The sequence below is a fragment of the Silurus meridionalis genome, chromosome 10 (genome assembly GCF_014805685.1).
Source record: "Silurus meridionalis isolate SWU-2019-XX chromosome 10, ASM1480568v1, whole genome shotgun sequence".
NCBI classification, from domain to species: domain Eukaryota; kingdom Metazoa; phylum Chordata; class Actinopteri; order Siluriformes; family Siluridae; genus Silurus; species Silurus meridionalis.
The window spans coordinates 26,195,274-26,207,042 of record NC_060893.1 but is presented as its reverse complement, the minus strand read 5'-3'; the positions used below and the strand labels follow the sequence as shown (position 1 = coordinate 26,207,042).

At 47.7% G+C, this 11,769-nt stretch overlaps 1 long non-coding RNA gene across 1 annotated transcript; it reads right to left on the bottom strand.

Moving 5' to 3' along the window:
• Nucleotides 1–10,782: 10,782 nt before the first annotated feature.
• On the bottom strand, nt 10,783–11,245 carry LOC124392777. The gene is made up of 4 exons (XR_006927212.1): nt 11,198–11,245; nt 11,053–11,117; nt 10,898–10,973; nt 10,783–10,805 (listed from the first exon to the last, which is right to left on the bottom strand). It is a non-coding gene; the product is annotated as an uncharacterized LOC124392777 (long non-coding RNA).
• Nucleotides 11,246–11,769: the final 524 nt, after the last annotated feature.

The following is an 11,769-nucleotide window of genomic DNA, read 5'->3' as shown; positions in this document are numbered from 1 at the left end:
GGGTCTGTAGAAACCCCTTCTGAGGAGATCACATGCCCCAGGTACTGTACTTCGCGTTTGAAGAAGGCACATTTTGACAACTTAGCCTTCAAACCTTCCCTGTGTAACCGGCTTAAGACTACCTCCATCCGAGCTAGATGTTGGTCAACTGATGAGGAGAAAACAACAATGTCATCAAGGTACAAAAGAAGAGACTGACACTGTTGGTCCCCAAACAACCGTTCCATTAATCTCTGGAAGGTGCTGGGAGCGTTACAAAGGCCAAACGGCATCCTGTTCCATTCAAAGAGCCCAAACGGAGTACAAAACGCTGTCTTAGATCTATCTGCCTCACTAACAGGGACCTGATTGTACCCACTGGCAAGGTCCATGGTAGAAAACCAACGTGCCCCTGCCAGTAAATCCAACGTCTCCTCAATACGAGGTAGAGGAAGGCATCCTTCCTGGTCTTAGCATTTAAATGACGGTAGTCTACACACATGCGTAGACTGCCGTCCTTCTTTTTAACCAAAACGATGGGCGAAGCGTAAGGGCTGCAGCTCTCTCTAATTACCTGAGCCTCCAAAAGTTGGTTAATGTGAGCCTTTACTACCTCGTACTCTGAAGGAGGAATACGCCTGTACCGCTGGCGCACAGGGACCTCATCTAGTAAGGGGATGTCATGGGAAATAAGATTAGTACATCCCAAATCCCCATCATGTATGGAAAACACAGATGAATACCGGTCTAATAGCGCCTCACCTTGCCTTGTTCTTTACCGACAACACAGACAAGTCAATCGCCCGGATCTGCTCTTGTACAGGAGGAAACCTGCACAACTTGTGTACTTACCCTAGCGAAACCTCCTGAACTTCAGTGACCTCTGGGGGTAAGCTCACCACCTGAACATGGTTAACAGTGCCTACGACCGTGCTAGCGTACACCACTACATCTATTGTACCCACATTAACCACAGGCACATAAGCTGTGCCATGGTGCACATGGACCAGAGCAGGAGATGCCAACAAACCTGCTGGGAGACCAGAATCTGGAGGCTCATACAATACTGTACCACTTGAGTACTGGGCAGAGCACGTTACGGCAACCAATTTCATGGTGCCCCCCGGGATGCGACACGCCCGACGTCCACGCACCTTGACTCGACCCCCCTGATCTGAAACTAGCTGGATGTCGATGTGATGACAATGCTGTAAGGCCTGGACAACGGAAATAGGGGCCTGTGACACAACAGGTAAATCAAAAAGACTGGTGCCATGCTGACCAAAGAGCTCCCGGTAACAGCGGCTTAGGACGTTCATTCCCAGAACACCAGGAACCTGAGCCCCCAAACCACCGGGAGGATCTCTGACCACCAGCACTCCACACCCTAAGACCACACGCCCACAAAGCTGTACATCTAGTTCTAAATAGCCAATATAAGGAATTGAAAGACCATTCGCAGCCCGGAGCTGTAACCAATGGCACGACCTAAGCCGTTCCTGACCCCACGACCCAAAATTCGCCAAGAAACACTTCTCCGTAATTGTGGACACCATAGAACCGGTGTCCACCAGGCAAGGTACCATAACCCCACCCATACACACGTCAAGTTGCGGACACATTGACATAAAGAGACATAAAATTGGCATCATTTAGAACACCCGAGCCTGTCTTTTCCCCGACCAAGCGGTGGCCCTGCAGCTCAGCGGGAATTAGTTTTCCGATGGTTGCCTGGACTGTAACTGCCCACCTCTCGGTACCGCGGAGGCTGCGCGTACTGGTGGAAAACAAAAAGGTCTCCGTTCCCCATCACAATCCCTAGCAAAGTGACCAGGCTGCTGACACCGTCTACAAATTATCTGATTAGATCGGGATAATTGCGAACGCTGAGGATTTTGAATTTGAGCCACACTTTGAGCAAGTTGATTCAATTGTTGTTGTTGCTTTTTCAGCATTTCTCGCAACTCGCCCAATTCGGAAGTCGCCAACTTACTACTTCCCCCTGTGTGCCGATGTCCCTGTACCCCATACTGAATACCCTGAGCGGAAGGAACTGATTGGCTTCGACCACGCACCCCCCCAGGCATTCCCTCACGTTCCCAGCGAATAGCTTCGCCACGAACATTCAACAACGTAGCAGTGGGTTGGCGGCGGACCAACTGTTTTAATTCACGTCGAAGCGCACCGTCGCTCACATGCTCAACAAATTGATCTCGCAATAACATATCCGCATTAGGCATACCATGGGGTGATTGACGTTTCACCTTTTCCAGAAGATTCAACAGGGCTAGGGAGAACTCTAACAAGGTCTCCCCACCCTGTTGTTTTCTGGAAAAAAAGGATTCTTGAAGAGCTACGTACGAACTCGTACAACCATACAATTCGCGCAATGCCTTAATAATTTTGTTTGATCCTCCTCTCGTCCCTTGGCCGATATCAATTTCCTCCTCGCCTCTCCTCCAAATGATCAACCAAAAGAATGCTTGATCAACAAGAGAGATGGCGAAGACGCATGCAGGCCTGAGCCTCCTCCACCCATTCCTCAATCATAACGCCGGACCTACCGTTAAATTTCGGACACTTACGATCCCGAGGCACAAACACGAAACGATCTGTTGCAGAGGCAACAGCACCAGTGAGTGGTGGATCTACAACGGAGACATAGGAGCATTAAATGGGCCAGGTTGCACAATTGGCACTTGCTCCTGCTGCAACCTTTCATTATCTGCCCTTAATTGGGCTACCAATTCTCTCAATTCGCGTAGTTCATCGTCCATAATTGCAAACCCCGCAATCACTTACCACTACTGAGGAAGAATACGAAGCTCAGGATCTACTCATAAAATGGGAAAAATATAAACTGCTGCTGCCCAGCTTCTGCAAAAATACAAAATATATAAAACAGAAATACACAAACAATACCCACGTCTTCTGCACTACACAAGAGATCCTGCCGACTACGCCAGAATGTGGCGCGAGGGGTGCGGATGGTGCAGGGAGGGAGAGCCGAAGGGCTCGTCACACCCAAGCTCAACTTTATATACTAACCAAGTCGACTACGCCACCTGGGAGGGTTATACCCAGGAAATAGAAGTAAACCCCAGAGTTTATTAGGTCACACAAGTTCGATTCCCTTATTATTGAGTGTAGGCAGAAAACGTGGGCATCGTATAAAACAATACAGAGTTTATTGAAAACTTAGCTTTAAAATATAAAACAAAAGAAAATGTTCTCGCTGGTGAATATGGTCCAGTGACAATTACACAAATAACAAAAAATAAACAATCGGACACAAAATATTAAACAATAAATTTACACAACTTCCAAATGAACAAAACATAAAATCATTGCATACAGGGCTGGAGTTACCCACGGAGTGATCAGCACTAATTATCAAAAGCACACTTCCACACACACCTCACCGTGAACTCAAAACACCCACTCATACACGCCAAAAGTGTCGTACAGCAAATGTAGAAATAGCACCACCAAAGACCTTTCACCCGTGGGACCCCAGCTCCTGAAAGAAACCAAAAGCAAAATAAATCTCAGACAGAAAGGAAGGAAACAGCGAATTAAGGTCACAATTCCACCGTAATATGATGGATAGTCACCAAGCACAATATGATTCACCATATACACCGCTTAAACAAAACCAATGAAGAACTTGATTAAAAGGTTGAGGGAAGCAAAACCCAAAAGGAGCGCCACGTCGTCTTCAAGCCAGCCCCGATACTTGCACGTTGCTCGACCCCACAGTAGACCAGACAATACCGGTTAAAACAAATCACAGAAGCCAAATGGCAGCAGCAGAATTCCCTTTTAAATAGTTGTAAGCCAAGGTTGTTCACTCGCACGCAGCGAGGAAAAGTCGAATCGCAGCAATAATCACCCAGGACGAAAAAGAAGAGAAGGAGAGAAGGAGGATCCTATAATACAAACAATGATACAAGATATAAATGACAAGTAATTGCGCAACTACATGCTGTAATTCCCCCTAACAAACCGAAGCAACTTACCAAACGCGGATAGATAAGTTCCTGAGAATCAATTCACCGCTCAGGATACGCAGCCTTCAAATAACCTGCTGTTAAACTGAAGTTCAAGGACTGCACATTACTCACGCCACCTGACACGCGTTAAAGCTAAACATTGCTAAACAACTTCCTCATACCTGCAGGGAGGGCAATAAACAGATCCAAAAGACAGGCTAAGGATACACAAATGAGCCATTAGTGCAATGAGCAAAGAAAAACTTATTAGCCAACGCTACATACTAGCAGCACATACCTGAAATGTCTTTAGCAACCGCAAAAGGGAAGGATCCGGGCGTGACACATGCCAGGCTCAAACCAACCCACTCTAAATAGTGCCTGCTCGCTACTGATTGGTGGTCAGGAGTGTCAATCACCACCTGAACCTCATTCATTCTGTCACAATCCACCCCCGGCTTCTGCATCGTCGCCCCGACGATGAACTAAACCCAAAAGCCCACCCTCTTAACTTTCAGTCCCAAGGACGGAATAAAACCACAGATGTACTACCCACTATACTAGACACTGTACCTGGTCCCAAGGATCGTGGGAGGTGATGTACATTAGAGTGCTGCCCAGCAGTACTCCTTCCAGTCCTTCTCACCACACTCTCCCCCACCGAAGCAGAGTGTAAAGGAGGGTTTATTAGTGGCTGCTCATTCAATCTTACCTCAGGGATTTCTTCTGATTCCTGGACTTCACCAGAACCCTGGGGTTCAGACTGAAGCATACTCCTAGGTGCTTGCCTACCACTAACCTGCGGTGTTTCAGGTACCAGAACAAACAAATCTCCCTCGTCCAATTCTTCTCGAGGCCGCACAGTTTCCACTAATGGAATGTCCTGCAACATGGGGGGAGAGTTCCTGCCAATCTGAAGTTTCAGCAAAGATCGGTGCACGTGCTTTAACTTGCCTAGATCTGTGATGGGAGCAATTGTATACACCACACCTCCTTCCTTAGGTGCCTTCACAATCTGGTACACCACGGAGCTCCACAGGTCATGGATTTTATGTCGACCTCTCACGCTATAGTCACGGAGATATACCAATTGACCCTCCTGCAGTTGTGATTCTCGTACCTGCAGATCGTGCCTGGCTTTCCGCGGTCAGCAGCAGCCCCCAACCGCTCATGAGCCCCTCAAAAGCCACCTGCAACCGATCCTGATGCTCCAGGACCCACCGATGAACGCTACCTGACTGTGGCTCCTCAACTCTACCAAGCAGGAAGTCCACTGGAAGTCTAGGCTCCTGCCCAAACATCAAAAATACGGGCATTCTCCGTAGCTTGGTGAGGAGTAGTGTTGTGGCGAACAGTACCTGTGGAAGACAAGATGGCCAGTCCCCTTCCTTGACACAGGCAAGGTGCGCAAAGATTGTGCAGCGTCCGGTTAAAACGCTCACACTGGCCATTTCCAGCAGGGTGATATGGAGTAGTGCGTGACTTTTCGACTCCATATAAACAACACAACTGCTTAATAAGCGCTGACTCAAAGTTACGACCCTGGTCCGAATGAATACGGCCAGGCACCCCAAATTTAAAACCATTCAACAACCAGAACCTGTGCCACAGTCTCAGCTTGTTGATTTCTAGTAGGTACCGCCAGGGTGTATTTGGTGAAAATATCAGTCATGACCAACACATTCTCAAGACCGGAACTTGAGGGTTCCAACACAGTAAAGTCCAAGGCCAGAATGTCATTTGGCCGTGCAGCCAGCAGGTGTCCCATGAAACTAACAGGGGCAGGCTGGACACCCTTTGCACACTGGCACCTTTCACACTCATGGCACCACCGGCAATGTCAGAGGACATCCCTGGCCAATAGCATCGTTGCCACACCAGCTGAGAGGTGCGCTCCACCCCCTGGTGCCCGTGCAGTTGATGCAATTGTGTCAACACCTCCGGTTTAATGGCCACCAGTCTCCACCATCCGGGCGAAACACCCGGCGATAAAGCACCCCCTCCTTCTCCACCAGACGATCCCACTGCCGAAACAAGAGCACAGCAGACCTAGAAAGTTTCTTACGCTCCTCAGAGCTAGGCAGCAATTTCTGCCTCCAAAACACCAGCAGCTCTCCAATAACTGGATCGGCCTGCTGCTGAGCCGACATATCACTGCTGGAATAACCAGGAAAGATACAATCTGGTTTACCTGACTCACCAATCCACCTTGGTTCACTTGACGCAATGCAGCAGGAACAGATACACCTGGGCACAAATCCTGAACTTCCACAGCAGGTGGGTTCTGGCGTGACAAGGCATCAGCATTGCGATTGCTCTTACCTGATCTATACTTAAGCTCAAAGTCAAAGGCTGCCAACTGGGCAGCCCAACACTGTTCCATGGCACCCAACTTAGCTGAGGTCAGGTAGCTAAGAGGGTTATTATCAGTGTAGACTACACACTTGTGTCCCAGCAGGTACTCCCGGAACTTCTCAGTCATGGCCCACTTGAGCGCAAGGAACTCCAGCTTCATAGAACTGTAGTTTGAAGTATTGCGCTCAGTGGGCCGAAGACCTCGGCTACCATAAGCTATGGGACGAACCTTACCTTGTTGCTCTTGTGAAAGGACCGCCCCTAGTCCCCCATGGCTGGCATCCACCTCCAAGATAAAAGGAAGTGAAAAGTCGGCATAGGCGAGTACAGGGGCGGTGGTAAGTCTACCTTTAACTCCTCAAAGCTACTCTGACACTCCGTGACCATGCCTCAGCAAACTCACGGGACCCATACTTTGACCGCTTTGGGGTTGCCAGCTCTGCCACCAACCTGTGGAGGGGGGCAGCCAGCCACGCAAACCCTTCCACAAAGCGGCGGTAGTAGCTAGCAAACCCCAAAAATGACCGCAAACCTGCAACACTGGTAGGCTGAGGCCACTGCGAAACTGCCTCAATCTTTCCTGGGTCTGTAGAAACCCCTTCTGAGGAGATCACATGCCCCAGGTACTGTACTTCGCGTTTGAAGGCACATTTTGACAATTTAGCCTTCAAACCTTCCCTGTGTAACCGGCTTAAGACTACCTCCATCCGAGCTAGATGTTGGTCAACTGATGAGGAGAAAACAACAATGTCATCAAGGTACAAAAGAAGAGACTGACACTGTTGGTCGCCAAACAACCGTTCCATTAATCTCTGGAAGGTGCTGGGAGCGTTACAAAGGACAAACGGCATCCTGTTCCATTCAAAGAGCCCAAACGGAGTACAAAACGCTGTCTTAGATCTATCTGCCTCACTAACAGGGACCTGATTGTACCCACTGGCAAGGTCCATGGTAGAAAACCAACGTGCCCCTGCCAGTAAATCCAACGTCTCCTCAATACGAGGTAGAGGGAAGGCATCCTTCCTGGTCTTAGCATTTAAATGACGGTAGTCTACACACATGCGTAGACTGCCGTCCTTCTTTTTAACCAAAACGATGGGCGTAAGGGCTGCAGCTCTCTAATTACCTGAGCCTCCAAAAGTTGGTTAATGTGAGCCTTTACTACCTCGTACTCTGAAGGAGAAATACGCCTGTACTGGCGCACAGGGACCTCATCTAGTAAGGGGATGTCATGGGAAATAAGATTAGTACATCCCAAATCCCCATCATGTATGGAAAACACAGATGAATACCGGTCTAATAGCGCCCTCACCTTGCCTTGTTCTTTACCGACAACACAGACAAGTCAATCGCCCGGATCTGCTCTTGTACAGGAGGAAACCTGCACAACTTGTGTACTTACCCTAGCGAAACCTCCTGAACTTCAGTGACCTCTGGGGTAAGCTCACCACCTGAACATGGTTAACAGTGCCTACGACCGTGCTAGCGTACACCACTACATCTATTGTACCCACATTAACCACAGGCACATAAGCTGTGCCATGGTGCACATGGACCAGAGCAGGAGATGCCAACAAACCTGCTGGGAGACCAGAATCTGGAGGCTCATACAATACTGTACCACTTGAGTACTGGGCAGAGCACGTTCGGCAACCAATTTCATGGTGCCCCGGGATGCGACACGCCCGGCGTCCACGCACCTTGACTCGACCCCCCTGATCTGAAACTAGCTGGATGTCGATGTGATGACAATGCTGTAAGGCCTGGACAACGGAAATAGGGGCCTGTGACACAACAGGTAAATCAAAAAGACTGGTGCCATGCTGACCAAAGAGCTCCCGGTAACAGCGGCTTAGGACGCTCATTCCCAGAACACCAGGAACCTGAGCCCCAAACCACCGGGAGGATCTCTGACCACCAGCACTCCACACCCTAAGACCACACGCCCACAAAGCTGTACATCTAGTTCTAAATAGCCAATATAAGGAATTGAAAGACCATTCGCAGCCCGGAGCTGTAACCAATGGCACGACCTAAGCCGTTCCTGACCCCACGACCCAAAATTCGCCAAGAAACACTTCTCCGTAATTGTGGACACCATAGAACCGGTGTCCACCAGGCAAGGTACCATAACCCCACCCATACACACGTCAAGTTGCGGACACATTGACATAAAGAGACATAAAATTGGCATCATTTAGAACACCCGAGCCTGTCTTTTCCCCGACCAAGCGGTGGCCCTGCAGCTCAGCGGGAATTAGTTTTCCGATGGTTGCCTGGACTGTAACTGCCCACCTCTCGGTACCGTGGAGGCTGCGCGTACTGGTGGAAAACAAAAAGGTCTCCGTTCCCCATCACAATCCCTAGCAAAGTGACCAGGCTGCTGACACCGTCTACAAATTATCTGATTAGATCGGGATAATTGCGAACGCTGAGGATTTTGAATTTGAGCCACACTTTGAGCAAGTTGATTCAATTGTTGTTGTTGCTTTTCAGCATTTCGCAACTCGCCCAATTCGAAGTCGCCAACTTACTACTTCCCCCTGTGTGCCGATGTCCCTGTACCCCATACTGAATACCCTGAGCGGAAGGAACTGATTGGCTTCGACCACGCACCCCCCCAGGCATTCCCTCACGTTCCCAGCGAATAGCTTCGCCACGAACATTCAACAACGTAGCAGTGGGTTGGCGGCGGACCAACTGTTTTAATTCACGTCGAGCGCACCGTCGCTCACATGCTCAACAAATTGATCTCGCAATAACATATCCGCATTAGGCATACCATGGGGTGATTGACGTTTCACCTTTTCCAGAAGATTCAACAGGGCTAGGAGAACTCTAACAAGGTCTCCCCACCCTGTTGTTTTCTGGAAAAAAAGGATTCTTGAAGAGCTACGTACGAACTCGTACAACCATACAATTCGCGCAATGCCTTAATAATTTTGTTTGGATCCTCCCTCTCGTCCCTTGGCCGATATCAATTTCCTCCTCGCCTCTCCTCCAAATGATCAACCAAAAGAATGCTTGATCAACCAAGAGAGATGGCGAAGACGCATGCAGGCCTGAGCCTCCTCCACCCATTCCTCAATCATAACGCCGGACCTACCGTTAAATTTCGGACACTTACGATCCCGAGGCACAAACACGAAACGATCTGTTGCAGAGGCAACAGCACCAGTGAGTGGTGGATCTACAACGGAGACATAGGAGCATTAAATGGGCCAGGTTGCACAATTGGCACTTGCTCCTGCTGCAACCTTTCATTATCTGCCCTTAATTGGGCTACCAATTCTCTCAATTCGCGTAGTTCATCGTCCATAATTGCAAACCCGCAATCACTTACCACTACTGAGGAAGAATACGAAGCTCAGGATCTACTCATAAAATGGGAAAAAATATAAACTGCTGCTGCCCAGCTTCTGCAAAATACAAAATATATAAAACAGAAATACACAAACAATACCCACGTCTTCTGCACTACACAAGAGATCCTGCCGACTACGCCAGAATGTGGCGCGAGGGTGCGGATGGTGCAGGGAGGAGAGCCGAAGGGCTCGTCACACCCAAGCTCAACTTTATATACTAACCAAGTCGACTACGCCACCTGGGAGGGTTATACCCAGGAAATAGAAGTAAACCCCAGAGTTTATTAGGTCACACAAGTTCGATTCCCTTATTATTGAGTGTAGGCAGGAAACGTGGGCATCGTATAAAACAATACAAAGTTTATTGAAAACTTAGCTTTAAAATATAAAACAAAAGAAAATGTTCTCACTGGTGAATATGGTCCAGTGACAATTACACAAATAACAAAAATAAACAATCGGACACAAAATATTAAACAATAAATTTACACAACTTCCAAATGAACAAAACATAAAATCATTGCATACAGGGCTGGAGTTACCCACGGAGTGATCAGCACTAATTATCAAAAGCACACTTCCACACACACCTCACCGTGAACTCAAAACACCCACTCATACACGCCAAAAGTGTCGTACAGCAAATGTAGAAATAGCACCACCAAAGACCTTTCACCCGTGGGACCCCAGCTCCTGAAAGAAACCAAAAGCAAAATAAATCTCAGACAGAAAGGAAGGAAACAGCGAATTAAGGTCACAATTCCACCGTAATATGATGGATAGTCACCAAGCACAATATGATTCACCATATACACCGCTTAAACAAAACCAATGAAGAACTTGATTAAAAGGTTGAGGGAAGCAAAACCCAAAAGGAGCGCCACGTGCTTCAAGCCAGCCCCGATACTTGCACGTTGCTCGACCCCACAGTAGACCAGACAATACCGGTTAAAACAAATCACAGAAGCCAAATGGCAGCAGCAGAATTCTTTTAAATAGTTGTAAGCCGAGGTTGTTCACTCGGCACGCAGCGAGGAAAAGTCGAATCGCAGCAATAATCACCCAGGACGAAAAAGAAGAGAAGGAGAGAAGGAGGAAGGAGAGAAGGAGGATCCTATAATACAAACAATGATACAAGATATAAATGACACAAGTAATTGCTCAACTACATGCTGTAATTCCCCCTAACAACCCGAAGCAACTTACCAAACACGGATAGATAAGTTCCTGAGAATCAATTCACCGCTCAGGATACGCAGCCTTCAAATAACCTGCTGTTAAACTGAAGTTCAAGGACTGCACATTACTCATGCCACCTGACACGCGTTAAAGCTAAACATTGCTAAACAACTTCCTCATACCTGCAGGGAGGGCAATAAACAGATCCAAAGCAGCATCCAACAGGGACACACACTGAAAAGACAGGCTAAGGATACACAAATGAGCCATTAGTGCAATGAGCAAAGAAAAACTTATTAGCCAACGCTACATACTAGCAGCACATACCTGAAATGTCTTTAGCAACCGCAAAAGGGGAGGATCCGGGCATGACACATGCCAGGCTCAAACCAATCCACTCAAAATAGTGCCTGCTCGCTACTGATTGGTGGTCAGGAGTGTCAATCACCACCTGAACCTGATTCATTCTGTCACAAAGGGGAAATTCACCACCCAATAATCACCCTGGCCTTAAGCACTCACCGGTCCCAGAACTGCCACACTCATACTTGAAAGAGCAATTGCTCCAAAATAACCCAAATAAAGAAGAAAATCCAAACAACAAATACACAATAACCAAAATTTACAAAAGAACAATTAGTCTAACCAAAATAATTACTAATAATCATCAATAATAATTGGTTTTTAAATAAATACAGGAAACAACTAAACAAAAGAAACACGAATTAACAATTCTTTACAATCGAACACACTTTTATACTAAAAAAAAAAAAAATCACTCAAGCAGTACATATCTCCACACGCACACACACACACACACACGAATATGCAGAAACACAAAGAACTTCAGTGAGAACAAAACAAAACTAAACTAAACAGGTGCCGTTCCGACAGGGAAC